This window comes from Chiloscyllium plagiosum, unplaced genomic scaffold (assembly GCF_037043375.1).
Source record: "Chiloscyllium plagiosum isolate Xiang-an unplaced genomic scaffold, Cpla_swu_hap1 HiC_scaffold_41, whole genome shotgun sequence".
NCBI lineage: Eukaryota > Metazoa > Chordata > Chondrichthyes > Orectolobiformes > Hemiscylliidae > Chiloscyllium > Chiloscyllium plagiosum.
The window spans coordinates 39,933,106-39,956,001 of NW_028270179.1; the positions used below are offsets into that span (position 1 = coordinate 39,933,106).

The window sequence follows — 22,896 nt, forward strand, 5'->3', positions numbered from 1 at the left end:
AGTGTACAGATATCTCCCTGAGAAAGAGAGAGGGGGCTGAGAGACACCAGTCAGTGTACAGATATCTCCCTGAGAGAGAGAGGGGGGGGGGGACTGAGAGACACAAGTCAGTGTACAGATATCTCCCTGAGAGAGAGGGGGGACTGAGAGACACCAGTCAGTGTACAGATAAAACCCTGAGAGAGAGAGGGGTCTGAGAGACACCAGTCAGTGTTCCGATATCTCCCTGAGAGAGAGAGAGAGGGGACTGAGAGACACCAGTCAGTGTACAGATATCTCCCTGAGAGAGAGAGGGGGGGGGGGACAGAGAGACACCAGTCAGTGTACAGATATCACCCTGAGAGAGAGAGGGGACTGAGAGACACCAGTCAGTGTACAGGCATCTCCCTGAGAGAGAGAGAGGACTGAGAGTCACCAGTCAGTGGTCAGATGTCTCCCTGAAGGAGAGAGAGGGGACTGAGAGACACCAGTCAGTGTACAGATATCTCCCTGAGAGAGAGAGAGGACTGAGAGTCACCAGTCAGTGGTCAGATGTCTCCCTGAAGGAGAGAGAGGGGACTGAGAGACACCAGTCAGTGTACAGATATAACCCTGAGAGAGAGAGAGAGGGGACTGAGAGACACCAGTCAGTGTACAGATATCTCCCTGAGAGAGAGAGAGGGGACTGAGAGACACGAGTCAGTGTACAGATATAACCCTGAGAGAGAGAGAGAGGGGACTGAGAGACACCAGTCAGTGTACAGATATAACCCTGAGAGAGAGAGAGAGGGGACTGAGAGACACCAGTCAGTGTACAGATATCTCCCTGAGAGAGAGGGGGGGTGGGTACTGAGAGACACGAGTCAGTGTACAGATATCAACATGAGAGAGAGAGGGGACCGAGAGACACCAGTGAATGTACCGATATCTCCCTGAGAGAGAAGGGGGGGGGGGAGGACAGAGAGACACCAGTCAGTGTACAGATATCTCCCTGAGAGAGAGGGGGGGTGGGTACTGAGAGACACGAGTCAGTGTACAGATATCAACATGAGAGAGAGAGGGGACCGAGAGACACCAGTGAATGTACCGATATCTCCCTGAGAGAGAAGGGGGGGGGGGGAGGACAGAGAGACACCAGTCAGTGTACAGATATCTCCCTGAGAGAGAGGGGGGGGGGGACAGAGAGACACCAGTCAGTGTACAGATATCTCCCTGAGGGAGAGAGAGGGAACTGAGAGACACCAGTCAGTGTACAGATGTCTCCCTGAGGGAGAGAGAGAGGGGACTGAGAGACACCAGCCAGTTTATACACATCTCTCAGAGTGAGGGGGTATTTTTAGAATCCACTTCAGTGTTCCGTGGGCATTTTCTTTTATTTTGTGATGTGCAACAGCTTCTCTTGTGGTTGATGTTTTGTTTTTTTGAATTCGACACCTCTGAGCCATGCTTCGGTGCAGCTCAGATGTTTCTTTGTATTTCAGATTATCACTCCTTTATGAATTGGAAGTGCAACGCTCCCACAGTCAGAGCCCTGTGGTGTATACCTTCCCGCTGTCGAGAGCTAATGGCAATTTTCAAATTGTGTGGCATCACATCCCATTCCTACCCACCACACCGATGCTCAGCAGCAGCAGTGTGTCCCATCTACAAGACCCACTGCTAAAACTCAGTAGAGATCCATAGACAGCACCTTCCAAACCTCACGGCTACTTCCATCTGGAAGGACAAGGGACAGCAGATACAGGGGAACACCAGCTCCCCTGCAAGTTCCACCTCCCAGCCCCTCAGCGTCCCCCACTCAGAAATATATCGGCCCTTCCCTCAGTATTGCTGGGTCAGAATCCTGGGATTCCGCTCCCTCAGGGGCATTACGGGTCTACCCCACAACACGAAGACTGTAGCGGTTCAAGATGGTGGCTCACCCCCACCTTCTCAAGTGGGGCAACTAGGGATGGCGAAATAAATGTTGGGCCCAGACAGCGACGCCCACACATAACCACAATCAAACTCCACTTGTATATCTTGATTGGTAGTGGGGGTTTGAGTCCATTGGGTCAGTATGGAGTCGGAGCGATTGGGAAGGAGTTTGAATCCATTGGTGTGGTGCAGAGTGGGAGTGAATGGGAGGGGGCTGGGGTCCATGAGGATGGTATAGAGTGGAGGTGAATCGGATGGTGTTTGGCGTCCATTGGGATAGAGTAGAGCAGGAGTGAATGGACAGGAGTTTCGATCTATTGGGATATGTAAAACGGGAGTTAATGGGAAGGGGCTCGGGTCCATTGGGATGGTGTAGAGCGGGCGTGAATGGGAAGGGGTTTGGTGACAACTGGGACAGTGTAGAACGGGAAACAACGGGAAGGAGTTTTGGTCCGTTGCAATCGCACAGAGTGGGAGTGGGAAAGGAGGGGTTTGGGTGCATTAGGATGGTGTAAAGTGGGAGTGATTGGGAGCTGGTCCATTTTGGAATCTGTCATGTGGTAGTGAATGGGAAGGAGTTTGGATTCATTCGGACAGTGTGGGGCGGAAGTAAATGAGAAGGCGTTTGGAAAACATTGGGATGACGTAGAGTGGGAGTGAACTGAAAGGGTTTTGTATCCATTGGAATGGTGTAGAGTGGGAATGAACGGGAAGGAGGTGGAGTCCATTGGGACAGTGTCGAGCGTGAGTCAACGGGACGGAGTTTGGGTTCATTGCAATTGCAGAGAGTGGGAGTGGGAAAGGAGGGGTTTGGGTGTATTGGGATGGTGTAAAGTGGGAGTGAATGGGAAGGCTTTTTGGATCCATTGGGATATATGTTTTCCAACTAAGACAACAATCCTTCCCATCCTCACAGTTCCAGTGAGCTCTTCCTTGTCTCCCCACACATCTCTGCCCCCTATCGTTAGCGGACAGCAGTACAATCCAATGGGCACAGTTTGGGAGATGAAAGGCACCAGGCAGCAAGATTAAATATCGCAGGAGGGTTGCACAAGCTTTGTGCTGGACAGTGTGCTGAGAGTCAGTGACACTCTGTCATCTGGCAGAACTCATTTCTGTTGAGAAATGACACTTACTGTCACACCAGACCAAAGTGAAAGCACTCAGGCATGTGGTTTAGGCTGGGGCCCAGTGAGCTGTGTCAGACAACATAAAACACAGGCCTCCCTGTCCTTTGCACTCTCTCAGACACGGCTGGTGTGAGGTCGGAGGGGATCAGCAGTTAACACTGAACCGAGGTACGTGCAAACAGAGCACTGAACAAAGGGAGACAAAACTGAGGGCAAAGTTATCAGCAGCTCAGGGCAGGTTTCAAGTTACAGAGAGAGAAAGCTGAGTATTTGGGATGGTGCTAAACAGGATAACAGATACCCAGGACTGAGTTACAGACTGGAATCAATTCTAGGAGTTCGCAATAGTTTATGCATATAAAACAACAAAAACCTAGGAATGGGTTACAAATTGGTATCTAATCAAAACGTTCAGGATGATTTATATACAAAATAACAGAAACCTGGGAGCGATGTACAGACTGGACTCTAATCGAGGGGTTTGGGGTGGTTTGTGTAGAGAATAACAGATTCCTGGGAGTGAGTTAAAGAGTGGAATCTAATCGAGGGGTTTATTTAAATAATATGAGATACCTGGGAGTGAGGTGCACACCCAGAATATAATCAAGGGTTTTGTGGTGGTTTATGAGTATAATAGGTTAGATACAGAATATCCAGGTGCAACTTACAGACTGGAATCCATTTGAGGTGTTCAGGGTCGTTTATGTGCAAATGAACAGGTAGCTGAGAGTGAGTTACAGATTGGAATCTAATCAAGGGGTTCAGTGTGGGTTATAAAGAAAATAACAGATACCTGAAAGTGAGTTACAGATGGAATTTGGTTGAGGCGTTCAAAGTAGTTTAAACATGGAATAATAGATACCCAGGAATGATGTACAGATTCGAATCTAATCCAATGATTTGTGATGTTATATGTATATAGAATAACAGACACCCAGGAGTGAGTTAAAGACAGAAATCTAATCGAGGAGTTCAGGGAAGATGATATGCAGAAAATGAGATTGGCAGGAGTGAGTTATGGACCGGAATATAGTCGAGGAGCTAGGGGTGTTTTATCTATAGAATAACAGATACCCGGGAGTGAGTTAAGGACTGGAATATAATCGAGCGGTTTGGTATGGTTTCGATACAGAATAACAGATATACAGGGGTTAATTACAGACTTGACTTCAATCGATGTGTTCAGTGAGGTTTAATAATAGAGTAAGAGATATCCAGGAGTAGGTTACATCCTGCAATCGATTTGAACTGCTCAGGGTGGTTTTTATATGGAACAACAGATACAAAGGAATGAGTTACAGACTTCAATTCAATTCAAGTTTTCAGGATAGTTTTTGGATGGAAGAACAGGTATCCAGGAGTGAGTTCGAGACTGGGATTTAATTAAGGGATTCAAGGGGGTTTCTGTACAGAATAACATACCCGGGAGGGAGTTACAGACTGGAATCTAATCCAGGAATTTGAGGTGGTTTTTCTATGGAATGACATATACTCGACAGTGAGTTACAGATTGGAATCTGATTGAGGAGTTTGGTTTGGTTTACATACAGGAAAACAGATAACCAGCAGTGATATAGAATCTGGAAACTAATTGTGGGTTCCAGGGTAGTTTTAACATGGAATAACAGGTATCTGGGAATGCTCCACAGACTGCAAATCAAACCTGAGATTTGTGCTCTATGATATCTGGTATAACAGATACCCGGGAGTGAGTGACAGATTGGAATCTAAATGAAGGGTTCAGGGTGGCTTATATATACAGTAACAGTTACCCAGGAGTAAGGTGCAGACTTTAATCCATTTCAAGTTTTCAGGATGGTGTTTGAATGGAAGGAGAGTGATCCAGGAGCGAGTTACAGACTGGAATTCAATCGAGGTGTTCAGAGTAGATGATAGATAGAAAAACAGATTGGCGGGAGTGATTTATGGACTGGAATGCAATGAGGGGTTTGGGGTGGTTTAAATATAGTATAACAGACACCCGGGAGTGAGTTAAGGACTGGAATCTAATCGAGCGGTTCGGTGCGGTTTTGATATGGTATAATACATATACTGGGGTTAGTTACAGCCATGACTTCAATCGAGTGAGGTTTAATAATGGAATAAGAGATATCCAGGAGTGAGTTACAGCTTGCAATTGATTTAAATTGCTCAGGGTGATATTTATACAGAACAGCAGATACAAAGGAATGAGTTTCAGACTTCAATTCAATTCAAGTTTTCAGGACGTTTTTTGGATGGAAGAACAGATATCCAGGAGGGGGTTACAGACTGGAATCTAATCGAGGGGTTCGGGGGGGGGGTGGTTTATATACAGAATAACAGATACCCGAGAGTGAGTTACAGACAGGAATCTAATCGAGGGGTTCAGTGTGGTTTATATACAGAATAACAGATACCCCAGGAGGGAGTTACAGATTGGAATCTAACCGAGGGGTTCAGGATGGTTTATATACAGAATAACAGATACCCGGGAGGGAGTTACAGACTGGAATCTAATCGAGGGGTTCAGGGTGGTTTATATACACAATAACAGATATCCAGGAGGGAGTTACAGACTGGAATCTAATCTCGGGGTTCGGGGGGGTTTCTGTACAGAATAATGTACCCGGGAGTGAGTTACAGACTGGAATCTAATCGAGGGGTTCAGGGTGGTTTATATACAGAATAACAGATACCCGGGAGTGAGTTACAGACTGGAATCTAATCGAGGGGTTAGTGGTGGTTTATATACAGAATAACAGATACCCAGGAGTGAGTTACAGACTGGAATCTAATCGAGGGGTTCAGGGTGGTTTATATACAGAATAACAGATACCCCAGGAGGGAGTTACAGATTGGAATCTAACCGAGGGGTTCAGGATGGTTTATATACAGACTAACAGATACCCGGGAGGGAGTTACAGACTGGAATCTAATCGAGGGGTTCAGGGTGGTTTATATACACAATACCAGATATCCAGGAGGGAGTTACAGACTGGAATCTAATCTCGGGGTTCGGGGGGGGTTTCTGTACAGAATAATGTACCCGAGAGTGAGTTACAGACTGGAATATAATCGAGGGGTTCAGGGTGGTTTATATACAGAATAACAGATACCCAGGAGGGAGTTACAGACTGGAATCTAATGGAGGGATTTGGTGTGGCTTATATATGGAATAACAGGAACCCAGGAGGAAGTTACAGACTGGAATCTAATCGAGAGGTTCAGGATGGTTTATGTTTAGAAAAACAGCTCCCCAGGAGGCGGTTACAGACTGGAATCTAATCGACGGCTGCAAGGGTTTTTTTTAAAATGCCGATTAACACATACGAAGGTTGGGTTACAGACTATAATTTAATCGAAGTGTTTAGTGCGGTTCATGGAAAGAATAACAGACAGCTGGGAATTAGTTACAGCCTGGAATCGAATCGAAGGATTCAGGGTGGTTTTTCTGTAGAACAAGATATCCCCGGGTGTGAGTTGCAAACTGGAATGTAATTGAGCGGTCCAAGATTCGGGATAGAATAAGGGATACCCAGTAGTGACTTACAGACTGAAATCCATTCGAGATGTTCAGGGTGGATTACGTACAGAATAACACATATCTGGGAATGAATTACTGACTGGAATCAAGTCCCGGGTTTCCAGGGGGATTTATAGAATAATACAGAACCGGTACAGAGCTACAGACCAGAACATAATTGAAGTTTTGGGGTTGTAGATTCCTGGGAGTGAGGTACAGACTGGAAGCTAATAGAGGGTATAATATGGTTTGTATAAAGTATATGAGATACCTGGGAGTGAGGTACAGACCCAGAATATAATCGAAGGTTTTGTGGTGGTTTCTATGTATAATAAGAGATACCCAGGAGTGAGTTACAGATGGAATTTAATTGAGGCTTTCAGGGTAGATTAAACGTGGAATAACAGATACCCAGAAGTGATTTACAGACTGGAATCTAATCCAGGGATTTGTGGTGTTTTATATATGGAATAACAGATACCCGAGTATGAGTTACAGACTGGAATCTAATCGAGGAGTTTGGTTTGGTATATATACAGAAAAATAGATAACCAGTAGTAATTCAGAAACTGCAATCTAATCGAGGATTCCAGGGTCGTTTTTACATGGAAGAACGGGCATATGGGAATACTCCACAGACTGCAAATCAAACAAAGGATTTGTGGTCTGTTATATCTTGAATGACAGATACCCTGGAGTGAGTGGCAGATTGGAATCTAGATGAATGGTTCATGGTGGCTTATATGCAAAAAAGTAGATACCCAGGAGGGAGTAACAGACTGGAATCTAATCGAGGGCTTCAGAGTGGTTTATATATACAATAACAGTTGCCCAGAATTGAGTTACAGACTTCAATCCGTTTCAAGTTTTCAGGATGGTTTTTGGAAAGAAGGAGAGGGATCCAGGAGTGAGTTACAGACTGGAATTTAATCGAGGGGCTCAGGTTAGTTTATGTACAGAATAACACATATATGGGAGTGAGTTAACCACTGGAATCGAGCCAAGAGTTTCTGGGCGCTTAAAATATCGTAAAAATAGGGGTCTGTGAGTGAGTTACAGACTTGAAACCAGTCGAGGGGTTCAGGGTGGTTTATATGGAGAATTACAGGTACCCGGGAGTGAGTTACAGACTGGAATCTAATCGAAGGGCTTAATGTGGTTTATAGAAAGAATAGCAGACAGCCAGGATTTAGTTACAGCCTGGAATCGAATCGAAGGATGCAGAGTGTTTTATGTATAGGACAACATATTCCCGGGCGTGAGTAACAGACTGGAATGTCATCGAGGGATCCAAGGTGGTTCCGAAATCGCATAAGAGATATCCAGAACTGAGGTACAGGCTGAAATCCTTTCGAGGTGTTCAGGGCGGTTTATGTGCAGAATAACACATATCTGGGAATGAATTACTGACTAGAATCGAGTCACAGGCTGCCGGGGGCTTTATACATAAAAAATTAAGAGAGTAACGGGAGCGAACTGCTGACCAAAATCTAATTAAGGGTTCGGGGTGGTAGATTTCTGGGAGTGTGGTGGAGCCTGGAATCTAATCGAGGGTTTCAGATGATTTATATAAAGTATATGAGACACCTGGGAGTGATGTCCAGATGCAGAATACAACTGAAGTTTTGTGGTGGTTTATATGTAGAATAAGAGATAACCAGGAGTGAGTTACAGACTGAAATACAGGCGAGGTGTTCAGGGTCGTTTATTTACCGAATAAAAAATTGTTGAGAGTTAGTTACGGACTGGAATCTAATCGAGGGGGTTCAGGGTAGTTTACGTATGGAATAACAGGTACCTGGTACTGAGTTACAGCCTGGAATCTAATCGAAGGTTTTAGTGTGGTTTATGGAAAGAATAACAGACAGCCAGGACTTAGTTACAGCCTGGAATCGAATCGAAGGATTCAGGGTGATTTATCTATTGAATAATGTATACCCAGATGTGAGTCTCAGACTGAAATGTAATCGCGGGGTCAAAGGTAGCTTTGATATCGAATAAGATATGTCCAGAATTGAGTTACAGACTGAAATCCATTCGAGGTTTTCAGGGTATGTTAGGTAAAGAATAACACATATCTGGGTACGACGTACTGAATGGAATCGAGTTCGGTGCTTCCGGGGCAGTTTATATATAGAGAATAATAGGGAACTGGGAGTGAGCTACAGACCGGAATGTAATTGAGGGGTCGAGGTGGTATTTCCTGAGTGCGTGGTACAGACTGGAGTCTAATCGAGAGATTCAGATGATTTATCTAAAGAATATGACATACCTGGGAGTGATGTGCAGACCCGGAATACAATCGATGGTGTTATGGTGGTTTATATGAAGAATGAGAGATACCCATGAGTGAGTTACAGACTGGAATCCAGCCGAGGTGTTCAGGGTCGTTTATTCACAGAATAACAGGTAGCTGAGAGTTAGTTACAGCCTGGATTCTAATTAAGGGGTTCAGGGTGGTTGAGAGAGAAAATAACAGATACCCAGTATTGATTTGCAGAGTGGCATTTAATCCAGGCATTTGAGGTGTTTTGTTTATCGAATTTCCGGGGAATGAGTTATAGACTCGTACCGAATTGAGGGGTTTGGGTTGGTTCATCTACAGAATAACTGATAACCAGTAGTGATTTACAAACTGCAATCTAATCGAGGGGTTCAAGGTATATATACATAGATATAAAATTGCACACAACCAGGAATGCCTTTTATACTGGAATCTAATAGAGGGGTTCAGGGCAGTTTTGACATGAAATAACAGACATCAAGGAATGCTTCACAGACTGGAAATCAGCCCAGGAATTTGTGCTGTATTATACCTCGAAAAACAGACACCTAGGATTGAGTTACAGACTGGAATCTAATCGAGGGACTTGGGATTGTTTGTATATAGAATAACAGTTACCCAGGAGTGAGTTACAGACGTCAATCCAATTCAAGTTTTCAGGATTTTGTTTTTGGATGGAAGAACAAGTATCGAGGAATGAGATACAGACTGGAATTTAATCTAGGGGTTCAGATTGGTGTTTGTACAGAATAACATAAATGTGGGAGTGTGTTACCCAATGGAATCGATCAAGAGTTTCAGGGTGGTTTATGTGTCGAATAATAGGGGCCTGGGAGTGGGTTACAGACTGGAATCAAATCGAGGGTTTCAGTGTGGTTGGAACATAAAATCACACGTATCTGGGAGTGATTTACAGACTAATCTAATCGAGGAATTCATGGCAGTTAAAAAAAATTAATAACAGATATCTGGGAATGATTTACAGAACAGAATCTAATCCAGGGGTTTGTGGTGTTAATATATAGAATAACAGACACCTTGGAGTGAGTTAGAGACTGAAATCTAATTGAAGGTATTAGTGTGATTTATGTACAGAATAGCAGATAGCCAGGATTTAGTTGCAGCCTGGAATTGAATCGAGGGGTTCGGGGGGTTTATGTATAGAATGACAGGTACCCGGGACTGAGTTTACAATTGGAATTTAATCGAAGGGTTCAGTTGTCTTTATGTATCGGAAAACAGATACCCGGGAGTGAGTTACAGACTGGAATCTAATCGAGGGGTTCAGGGTGGTTTATATACAGAATAACAGATACCCGGGAGTGAGTTACAGACTGGAATCTAATCGAGGGGTTCGGGGTGGTTTATATACAGAATAACAGATACCCGGGAGTGAGTTACAGACTGGAATCTAATCGAGGGGTTCGGGGTGGTTTATATACAGAATAACAGATACCCGGGAGGGAGTTACAGACTGGAATCTAATCGAGGGGTTCGGGGGGGTTTATATACAGAATAACAGATACCCGGGAGTGAGTTACAGACTGGAATCTAATCGAGGGGTTCAGGGTGGTTTATATACAGAATAACAGATACCCGGGAGTGAGTAACAGACTGGAATCTAATCGAGGGGTTCAGGGTGGTTTATATACAGAATAACAGATACCCGGGAGTGAGTTACAGACTGGAATCTAATCTAGGGGTTCGGGGTGGTTTATATACAGAATAACAGATACCCAGGAGTGAGTTACAGACTGGAATCTAATCGAGGGGTTCAGGGTGGTTCATGTCCAGAATAACAGATACCTGGGAGTGAGTTACAAACTGGAATCTAATCGAGGGGTTCAGGGTGGTTCATGTTCAGAATAACAGATAAGCAAGATTTAGTTACAACCTGGAATCGAACCGAAGAATTCAGTGTGTTTTATGTATGGAATAAAAGATGCCTGGAGATAGTTGCAGACTTAACGCTAATCGAGGTGTACAGCCTGGTTTATATGTAGAACAACAATTGAAAGGCCGTGCGTTAAAGACGGGAATTTAATCTAGACTTTCATGGTAGTTTAAAAATAAAGAAAACACATACCTGGGAGTAAATTACAGACTGGAATTTAATTTAGCGTTTCAGGATGGTTTGTATATAGAATAACAGATACCCAGGAGTGATGTAGAGACTGGATTTCAGTCAAGTGGTTCAGGGTGGTTTATATACAGAATAACAGATACCCAGGAGGGAGTTACAGACTGGAATCTAATCAAGGAGAATGCGATGGTTTCCATCCAGAAGAACAGATTCCCGGAAGAGAGTTACAGACTGGAAATTTGATTGAGGCATTTGTTGTAGTTTAAACATAGAATAACAGACACCCAGAAATAAGTTACAGACTGGAATCTAATCCAGCCGTTTGGGGTGCTTTTTGTGTGGAATAAAAGATACCCAGGAACGAGGTACAGACAGTAATCAAATCGAGGCGTTTGGGGCGGTTAAGACATTAAATAACACATATGTGGGAGTGAGTTACTGACTGGAATCTATTGTAGGTGTTTATGGTGCTTTATGCTTTATGAATATCAGATATCCAGGAGTGAGTTACAGACACAAATCAAATGGGGTTCAGGGTGGTTTATATACAGAATAACAGATACCCGGGAGGGAGTTACAGACTGGAATCTAATCGAGGGGTTCGGGGTGGTTTATATACAGAATAACAGATACCCGGGAGGGAGTTACAGACTGGAATCTAATCGAGAGGTTAGGAGTGGTTAACATCGAGAACAACAGATACCCGGGAGTGAGTTACAGACTGGAATCTAGTCGAGAGGTTAGGAGTGGTTTATATACAGAACAACAGATACCCGGGAGTGAGTTACAGACTGGAGTATAATTGAGGGTTTTGGGGTGGTTTATATACAGAACAATAAGTATCTGGGAGTGAGATATTGACTGGAATTGAATTGAGGTTTTACGTTCGTTTTTGTGTAGAATAATACGTATCTGTGTGTGAGTTCCAGACTGGAATCTACTCAACGGGATCAGGGTGGTTTAAATATAAAATCTCACATACCTGGGAGTGAGTTTCTGCCTGGAATATAATTGAAGGGTTCAGGGTTTCACATGGAATAACAGTTACCTGGGAATGAGTTACAGATCGACTCTAATCCAGGAGATTGTGGTATTTTATGTATGCAATAACAGATACCTGGGAGTGAGGTAGAGATTGGAATCTAATCGAGGGGTTCGGGGTGCTTTATGTATAGAATAACATACAGGCAGGAGTGAGTTCCAGTCTGGAATCTGTCCGAGGCGTTCAGGATGGTTTATAGACAGAATAGCACATACCTGAGACTGAGAATAGACTGGAATCTAATATGCTTTAAAAATACAATAATAATTACCTGAGAGCCAGTTACAAACTTGAATCTAATCGAGGGGTGCAAGGTGATTTATATACAAAATAACATATACCCGGGAGCGAGTTACAAACTGGAAACAAATCGACGGGTTTGGGGTGGTTTATATAAAGAATAACAGATGCTCGGAGTGCATTAAGGACTGGAATCTAATCAAGGGGTTCAGGGTGATTTATATACAGAATAACAGATACCTGGGAGGGAGTTACAGACTGGAATCTAATCAAGGGGTTCGGGGTGGTTTATATACAGAATAACAGATACCCGGGAGGGAGTTACAGACTGGAATCTAATCGAGGGGTTCAGGGTGGTTTATATACAGAATAACAGATACCCGGGAGGGAGTTACAGACTGGAATCTAATCGAGGGGTTCGGGGTGGTTTATATACAGAATAACAGATACCTGGGAGGGAGTTACAGACTGGAATCTAATCGAGGGGTTCAGGGTGGTTTATATACAGAATAACAGATACCCGGGAGGGAGATACAGACTGGAATCTAATCGAGGGGTTCAGGGTGGTTTATATACAGAATAACAGATACCTGGGAGGGAGTTACAGACTGGAATCTAATCAAGGGGTTCGGGGTGGTTTATATACAGAATAACAGATACCCGGGAGGGAGTTACAGACTGGAATCTAATCGAGAGGTTCAGGGTGGTTTATATACAGAATAACAGATACCTGGGAGGGAGTTACAGACTGGAATCTAATCAAGGGGTTCGGGGTGGTTTATATACAGAATAACAGATACCCGGGAGGGAGTTACAGACAGGAATCTAATCGAGGGGTTCGGGGTGGTTTATATACAGAATAACAGATACCTGGGAGGGAGTTACAGACTGGAATCTAATCGAGGGGTTCAGGCTGATTTATATACAGAATAACAGATACCCAGGAGGGAGATATAAACTGGAATCTAATCGAAGGATTTTTATCCAGACAAACAGATATCCAGGAGTGAGGTATAGAATGGAATTTAATCGAGAGGATTGGGGTGGTTTACATACAGAATAACAGACACCCGGGAATAAATTATAGATTGGAATCTCATCGAAGGTTTTATATGCAGACTGACAGATTCCTGGGAAGGAGTTGCAGACTGGAATGCAATCGAGGTGTTCAAGATGGTTTGTATTTAGAATAACAGGTACCTTGAGTGTGTTACAGACTGGAATCTAATCGAGGGGTTCAGGGTCGTGTCGATACAGAATAACGGATACCCGGGTGTGAGTTACAGATGGGGTCTAATTGAGGGGTTCGGGATGGTCCATTTACAGAATAACAGACACCTGGATGTGAGACTGGAATGTAATCGAGTGGTTCAGGGTGGTTTATATACAACATCGCACATAACCGGCAGTGAGATACAGAGTGGAATCTAATCGAGAGGTTCAGGGTGGTTCAGATACAGAATAACAGATACCCGGGAGTGCCTTACAGACTGGAATATAAAGGAGTGTAACGGGTTGGTTTATATATAGAATAACAGATACCTAGATGTGCGTTATAGACTGGAATCTAATCGAGGGGTTCAGGTGGTTTACATACAAGATCACATTTCCTTGGGATGGAGTCACAGACGGGAATCGATTTGAGCAGGTCAAGATCCTTTATACATAGAATATCAACTACGCAGGATTAACTTTCAGACTGGAATTTAATTGAGGTCCTCCAGATGATTTAAAAATTGACTAACACATGCCTGGGAGATTGTTTTCAGAATGAAATCTAATGGTGGGATTTATGTTGACTTCTATATCGAATAACAGATAATCGGGATCGTCTCGGCGTTGGGTGTGTTGAATAACAGTTACCCAGGAGTGAGTTAAAGGTGGTTATCTCATTGAGCGGTTGAGGATGATATTTACATCGAATAACAGATGCGCGGGAGTGAGTTACAGCCTAGAATCTAATCGAGGGGCTCAGGGTTTTTTATAATGGAGAATAACAGATACCCGCGATTGGTAACATATTGTGCCTCCAATTGAATGGTTAGATTAGATTAGATTACTTACAGTGTGGAAACAGGCCCTTCGGCCCAACAAGTCCACACCACCCCGCCGAAGCGCAACCCACCCATAACCCTACATTTACCCCTCACCTAACACTACGGGCAATTTAGCATGGCCAATTCACCTGACCTGCACATCTTTGTGACTGTGGGAGGAAACCGGAGCACCCGCAGGAAACCCATGCAGACACGGGGAGAATGTGCAAACTCCACACAGTCAGTCGCCTGAGGCGGGAATTGAACCCGGGTCTCTGGCGCTGTGAAGCAACAGTTCTAACCACTGTGCCACCGTGCCACCCACATATTCTATCATATATAGAATAACTGATACCTGGGTGGGAGTTAAAGACTGAAGTCCAATCGAGGGGTTCGGGGTATTTCATATATAAAATAACACATACCTGGAAGTGAGTTACGAACTGGAATCTAACTGAGGCTTTCAAGATGATTTCTTACAGAATAACAGATACCCAGGAATGTGTTACAGACTGGATACTAATTGATGCATTCACAATGGTTTAAACTGGGATAAGAGATACCTGGGAGATTTTATTTTAATGATTGGAATCTAATGCTGGGATTTATGATGATTTAATTATCGAATAATAGATACCTGGGAGTGAGCTACAGACTGGAATTTCATTTGGGGATTTGGTATGGTTTATATCTAGAGTAACAGGTGCCAAGGAATGAGTTACAGACTGGAATCTGACCCAGGGGGTTGTGGTATTTTAGCTATAGAATGACAGATGTCCGGGACTAAGTCACAGATTGAAAGCTAATCGAGGGTTTCAGTGTGGTTTATGTACTGAATAGCAGATACCTAGTTTTTAGTTATCGCTTGGAATCTTATCGAGTGAGTCAGGGTGGTTTCCACATGGAATAACAGATAGTCGGGACTGAGTTAAATAACTGGAATATGTTCGTGTTGTTCAGGGTGGTTTATATCCAGAATAACAGATGTCTGAGAGAGAGTCGGAGACTGGAATCTAATCGAGGGATACAAGTTGTTTGCTATATAAAATAACAGACTGATTTACAGACTGGAATCTAATTTTGAGGGGTTTGGAGCAGTCTGTAAACACAATAGCTGAAACCCGGCTTGGGTGAGGTGGGGGTGGGGTGGGGTGAGTTACAGACTGTTATCTACTCAAGGTGTTCAAGGTGGTTTATGTACAGAAAAACAGATTCTTGGGAATGAGGTACAGACTGGAACCTAATTGAGGTGATCTGGGTAGGTTACATGTAGAATAACAGATAACCCAGGAGTGAGTTACTGGCTTGGATCTCATCGAGGGGCTTAGGGTTTTATATCTTCGAGGAGAAAGTGAGGACTGCAGATGCTGGAGATCAGAGCTGAAAATGTGTTGCTGGAAAAGCGCAGCAGGTCAGGCAGCATCCCTGAAGAAGGGCTTATGCCCGAAACGTCGATTCTCCTGTTCCTTGGATGCTGCCTGACCTGCTGCGCTTTTCCAGCAACACATTTTCAGCTTAGGGTGTTATATGTACAGAATAACACATATCTGGGAGTGAGGCACCCACTGGAATCAAGTCAAAAGGTTCAGGATGGTTTATACACAGAATAACACGGATGGGGGAGTGAAGTACAGTCTAGAATCTACTCGAAGGCTCTGACAGTTTTTAGACAGAATAACAGATACGTGGCAGTGAGTAACAGACTGGAAGTTCAGCGTTGTTTATATGTAGAATAACACATAATCAGATGTGAGTTACAGACTGGAATCCAGTCGAGATGTACAGGATGGCATACATAGAGAATAATAGGTATTAGTTACTGACTGGAATCTAATCGAGGGGTGTAGGATGGTTTATACACAGAATAACAGACTGGAATAGACTGGAATTAATGAAGGGCTTCAGGATCATTTATAAACAGAAGACCAGACACAGGGAAATGAGTTACAAAACGTAATCTAATTGAGGGATATGGGGTGGTTTATATGTAGAATAACAGTTACCCTGGAGTAAGTTGCAGACCGGAATCTAACCGAGGTGTTCCGGGTGGTTTATATATAGAATAATAAATACCTGGGAGTAAACTACAGACTGGATTGTGATCTAGGTGTTCCAGGTAATTTACACACAGACTAACAGATAGCTGGGATTGCGTTGCAGGCTGGACTCTATTCAAATAACAGATGCGTAGGAGGGTGTTATAGACTGGCATCTAATTGATGCGTTCAGGACGGTTCACGTGCAGATATTTGAGAGTGAGCTGCCAACTGGAATCCAGTGGCGTGGTTCAGGTTTGTTTCTGTATAGAATAACAGATACCCAGGAGTGAGGTACAGACTAGAATTTACATTTGCAGAGTGAAATGTAATCAAGAGTATCAGCATTGTTTCGAGAGAGAATAACAGATGGCTGGGAATTAAGTTACAGACTGGAATCCAATCGAGGGGTTTAAGGTGGTTAGGAGAGAGAATAACGGATAGTTGGGAGTGAATTACAAATTGAAATCAGATTGAGGTGTTCAGGGTGGTCGACATAAGGAATAGCAGATCCCCAGGACTGAGGTACAGACTGGAATCAAATGAAGGGTTGCAGGATCGTTTATAAAGAGAATACCAGATACCTTGAAGTGAGTTACATAACAGAGTTATTGGAGGTGTTCAGGGTGTTTTCTATGCAGAGTAAGTTACAGACTCGATTCCAATTGAGGTGTTTAAGATGGTTTGTATCTCGAATAACAGATACTCAGGAGTAAGTTACTTTCTTGAAACTATTCGAGGTGTTCAGCGTGGTTTATATGTAAAATACCAGGTACACAGGAGTGAGTTAAAAATTGGAAATTAATCCTGTGAAGTGTAATAATTTAGATATCTAACAACAGATACTTGGGACTGAGTTACAGACTGGAATATAAATAATAGGTTTGTAGTGGTTTATATGGAGAATACTAGATATCTGGGAGTGGGTTGCAGAATCAAATCAAATCGAGGTGTTCGAGGTGGTTTACACATAGAATAACAAGGACCTGGGAGTGAGTTAGGGACTGGAATCTCGACGAGGGGCTCAATTTGTTTTTATGAATAGAATAATAGATACCTGGAATGAGTTACAAAGTGGAATTTAATTGATGCTTTCAGGCTAGTTTAAACTTGGAATGACAAATTCATGGGAATACGCTACAGGTTGGAATCTAATCCAGGAGTCTGTAATGTTCTATATATGGGTACCCAGGAGTGAGTTACAGACCGGAATCGAATCGAGGGACTCTGTGTGCCTTATACTGAGGAGAACAGATACCGGGGACTGAGTTCCAACCTGGAATCAATTGCAGGGTTTCGCATTTTTTATGAACATAACAACAGTTGACCAGCAGTGAGTTACAGGCTGGAATCTAATCGAGATGTACAGGCTGGTGTTGAAATCGAGAATAACAGGTACACAGAACTGAATTACAGACTGGAATCTGATTTGTGGTTTATGTACAGAATAACAGATGTCTGGGAGTGAGTTTCCCAATGGAATTTTGTCAAGAGGTTCTGGGTGGTTTGTACACAGAATAACAGGTACCCAGGACTGTGTTGCAGACTCGAATCTAATCAAGTGGTTTGCGATGGTTTGTGTATGGAATAACAGATACCTCGAATTGGTTTACAGGCTGGAATTTAATTAACGCTCAGGCGTTGTTAAACATGGAACAACAGATACCTGGGAATGATGTACAGATTAGAAACTGGTCCAAGGGTTTGTGGTGTTTTATATGTACAGAATAACAGATATCTGCCAATTTGTTATAGACTAGAATCTAATCGAAGAGATCAGGGTGATTTATATATAACATATAAGGATACCTTTTAGTGAGTTACAGACTGTAATTATTTCGGCAGTTCAGTGTGGTTTACAAACAGAATAACATATTCTAAGGATTTAGTTATGGCCTTGAATCTGATTGAGAGGTGCAAGGCTGTTTGTATATCGAATAACAGGTGAGTGAGTTGCAGACTGGAATCTAATCGAGGGCTTTCGGATGGTTTAAAATTTTTAACAACAAATTCCTGAGATTTACTTACAGACTGGAAACTAATCATGGGATTTATGATGATTCCAAGATAGAATAACAGGTGGCTGGGAGTGAGTTACAGATGGGAATATAATTGAGCGGTTCAACGTGGTGTCAGAGCAACAGATAGTCCTGAAAGAGTTATAGACTGGAACCCATTTGAGGTGTTGAGGGTGCTTAATATATCGAATAAGAGATACACAACAGTGAGTTACGGAGACGAACGTAATCGAGGGATTCAAATCAAATTCAATGAATTGTCCATCAACACTAAATTAAAGTTAACATTCTGCCCATAGTAGTCTGTAAACCTATGAGATTTAGCAAACAGGTCTTCAAGTGACACTTAAAATTTCAGAAAGCTTTGAACAGCTCATAAATCTGTCAAATTAAACAATCTGGCTTTCAACACCCAGTGTGGCTCATGGAGCCATAGACATCCACAGCGCAGAAACACACCCTTCAGTCCAACTTTCCCGCGCTGACCAGATATCCTAAATTAATCTAGCCTGCATTCCCAATGTCCTTCCAAACTCTTGCTATTCGAATAGCCATCCAGATGCATTTTACATGTTGTAATTATACCAGCCCCCACCACTTCCTCATTCCAGGCAGGCAGGCATCCACTGCGTGAAAAAGTTATGCCTCAGGTACCTTTTAAGTCTCCCTTTCTCACCTTAAACTTATGCTCCTCCAGTTCTGGACTCCCACACCTCAGGGAAAAGAACTTGTCTACTTGTCCTATTCATGCCCCTCATGACTTTATCAACCTTTCAGGTCACCTCTCAGCCATCTGATGCCCCAGGAGATGCAACGCCGGCCTATTCAGCCTCTCCCTCTCGTTTAAGGACTGCACTCCCCATCAAAGCTCATAAATCTGTTATGGTTCACACAAGCATCATTAACACTCACTCAGGTTCGGACAATGCTCTTTACAGATTCGGATGAATCATTCCTGAGGAAGGGCTTATGCCGGGAAGGTCGATTCACCTACTCCTCAGATTTTGCCTGACCTGCTGTGTTTTTCCAGCACCACACACCCTCGGCTCTGATCTCCAGCATCTGCAGTCCTCACTTTCTCCTAATGCTCTTAACAGCCGATTAATTGGTCATATTAAGCAAACGTATCTGCTCCGCCCATTTAAAATGCCACACTGACATTGATCGTCCACTCTCGAGATGGTCAATAATCGCTGGCCAGCCAGTGCTGCTGACATCCCATGAGTGAATTGAATAATTTTAGATGGCACTTTCTGGTGACCCCTCAGAAAACTTTCAGATCTAGTGCGCAGGTCTTCACCAACAATTTAACAGAAAATTCTGCTGTGAATTCTTACAAATCCGTCAAATTAAGCAAATTAAAAACCCATTTAGGAAGCTCACTATCATTCGTCATGGCTAGCATTTCGGGTTGGAGAATGCACTTTTACAGCTCATACAATGTCATAATAAGCAATAATAATCAGCAAATGTCATAATTACTAGTTACCTAAAATAGCAAAGAAGTCTTTCACTAACACAGAACATGGCATAATACCTCTCTTGGCTCATAAATATGTGAAATTAAGTGAACAAATGGTGAATCTATCAAATTAAGAAGACAGATGCCCATCACCCACTTACGAGAGCAAACCTCTTGAACAGTTCATAAACCTGTCAAGTTGAGCAAACGGAAAGTCAAAACTCACTTGAGATTGGAGACTGATTTCAACATCTTGTAAATCTGTTGAATTTCACAAGCAGAAATTTACTGCCCACTAAAAGTAGCACGCAGATCTTGAAATCTCAACATTTGCGAAATTAAGCAATCAGAATTTCAACACCCCCCCTCCCCCCCCCCCCCCTCCCTTTTAACAGCTCTGGCATATGTGAAATGAAGTGGCCAGTCTATCAATACGCTTATAAGATGGCATTCCCGTCGTATCAATTTACCCACGTTTCAGATTTAGCAAAAAAAAAATGACTGACACACTTAAAATGCTATATTTTTTGACTGCTCATACGTCTGTCACATTAAGTAAATATGAACATCAAATTCCATTTAAGAAGCATAGAATTACTCACAGCTCACACGTCCATCATGTTTAACGCGCATCTATGCTCAAACTCCATTGAAGACAGGATAATGCACTTAACAGGTCATCAATCTGGTAGATATATCATTCAGGAGTTCATCACACACTTAATAGAATAAAAATATCTTAACAGCTCATAAATATGCCAAATTAAGCAAGCAGAACTTCGACACCTATACAAAATATCACACCTGTCTCAATAGCCTCTTAAATATGTCAAATAAAGAAAACAGATTTTCAAAATGTACATACTACAGCATATGACAACACTTAATTTTGGCTCACAAATGTGCCACGTTAAGAAACAGATCTTCACCAACCACTGAAGGAATGATGCTGCTCATAAATCTGTCAAATTAAGATGTTCACTGTTACTCTTGCAGATTCGCTATTGGACTCACCAGCGGAGCAAAATGCCAGAATGGAATTCACAACTGGGCACTCTTCTCTTTCTCTGCCTGCTCTTCCGGGGTGCCCTGAGTGCCTGCACCATGAGCATCACCGAGGAGTGCCGCAATGCCGGTTTTGTGCCGGGGGCGCAGCTGGCAGGGCAGGGCTATGACGTGGTGACCCTGCAGCCCAAGGGAGCCTTCGTCATTGACGTGAACACCTGGCACACGGCCAACGGGAGCTGCACTCTCTGCGATAATGAGCTGCTCAATGACGTGCGCCAACGGCTGCCCATCTCGCTGGTGGACTGGCGCACCCTGAGCTCCTGCCGGCGCTCAGTCTCCAGCCGGCTTTACCGATCGGCCGCAAAGTTGGCAGAGTCCACCAGCTCCTCCATCACCAACAACTGGCATGCGGACCTCTCTGTGCAAACGCCCGAAGTCGGTGTCAATGTGGTGCTGGCTGGATCCCATTCCAAGATGGTGGAGTTTGGCACCAGCCGCTCCCAAAGTGATCACTACAGTTTCGCCAGTCACCAGTTCCAATGCCGATACTACCAGTATCGGGTGAAGGAAAAGCCCCTTCTGTCTCCCGATTTCCAATACTCTCTCTCCAAACTCCCAGCCAGCTCTGTTGGTCATGACAAGTACCCTTATCAGAAGCTGGTGGCTACCTACGGTACCCACTACCTCAAGTCAGTGGAGCTGGGCGGGCGCTACAAGGACGTGACGGCTATTCGGACATGCGAGGCAGCATCCGAGGGCTATAGCACCGAGGAGGTGAAGGACTGCCTGTCGGTGGAGGCCAGTGTCACGGTGGGCCTGACCACCACAATTTCACCGGGCTACAAGCGATGCCAGGAGAAGGCGCGCTCCATGAAGCACCATGACAACTTCCACCAGGCCTTCAGTGACCGGGAGACGGAGGTGATGGGAGGCCGGGCCCGGCAAGGGGCCGACCTCTTGTTCTCCGGGGATGGCATGGCCTTCGCCCGCTGGATGGACAGCTTGCTCGCCTCCCCGGGCCTTGTGCGCTATGCCCTGGCACCGCTGCACCACCTGCTGCCCGCTGGCGACCTCAGGCAGAAGAACCTGCGGCGCTACATCAGTGAGTACATCATGGATAATGCCCTCTCCCAGAAATGTGGAGCGGGCTCTCGGTGCCCTCACGGGTCCTACCGTGATCCGCGCCAACCCTGCTCCTGCCTGTGTCGCGAGGACAGCCGTGTGGACCGCAACTGCTGCTCCAAGATGAAGGGACTGGGCCACCTAGTGGTCACTGTCCAGGAGGGCCGGGACCTCTGGGGGGACGTCTTCTCGGGCACCGACGGCTACGTGGTGGTCAGGTACGGCCAGGCGCAGGCCAGGACCTCGGTGATCTCAGGCAACAACAACCCCAGGTGGAACGCCAAGCTGGACCTTGGCCAGGTCAAGGCAGAGAGCGGGCACAAGCTGACTATCGAAGTCTGGGACCAGGACGACATCAGCAACAATGACCTCCTGGGCAAGTGCCAGGTCAGACTGACTTCCGGCAACCACTGTGAGGTCTGCTACCTCAAGTACGGCAAGGTGACCTATGCCTACACCTTCACCTGCGGCCTGCACCTGGGTGGTGCCACCTGCCAGGATTACACGCCTGGTCCTGGCAGTGTGCCCTTCACCACTGCCCTGGGTGGAACCAACCGCACCCTCCTTCTTAACACACACTTCCCGAACACCCGCTCCAAATCGCCAATCCCCATTATCTAATTCCCCTTACCTTTACCTCCGACAGTGTCTTTCCCGGACACCATTGCAGCATTGTAAGCGCCGTCTATGCTATTACATCGAAACGTTGAAGGCTTTTTCCAACCGTGCAAGCAGCTCAGTTCACAAGCAGGTGCATCTTTATAATCTTACACTTTCTCAATAAATCTAACTCTGTGCATTTAGCCTGTTCCATGTGATCTGTCTGCACGGGCACACTCGTTCAGCGAGCTTGTGGAGTGCTGTGGGGCTGTACATAACGGGCATGGGGGGTAGGGGTAAAAAGAAAAAGCGTCCTGGCACAATTACACTTAAAAGAAAAGGCAACTGTTAAGACATTGGTTGCAACAGGTGAATTTGAACCCAGGACAAATTTAGCTGTGATACATTGGTGCAATAGCTGGTCAAGGATCAGC

At 44.4% G+C, this 22,896-nt stretch overlaps 1 long non-coding RNA gene and 1 pseudogene across 2 annotated transcripts in view; one reads left to right on the top strand and one right to left on the bottom strand.

Annotated features, from left to right (window-relative positions):
• The window catches only part of LOC148138244 (uncharacterized), a 65,108-nt gene that overhangs the window by 38,236 nt on the left and 3,976 nt on the right, over positions 1-22,896 (bottom strand). The gene's annotated exons all lie outside the window — the stretch shown is intronic.
• LOC148138245 (perforin-1 pseudogene) lies at positions 3,107-22,661 on the top strand (annotated as a pseudogene). Its single transcript, XR_015754061.1, has 2 exons — positions 3,107-3,194; positions 20,729-22,661. The product of XR_015754061.1 is annotated as a perforin-1 pseudogene (transcript).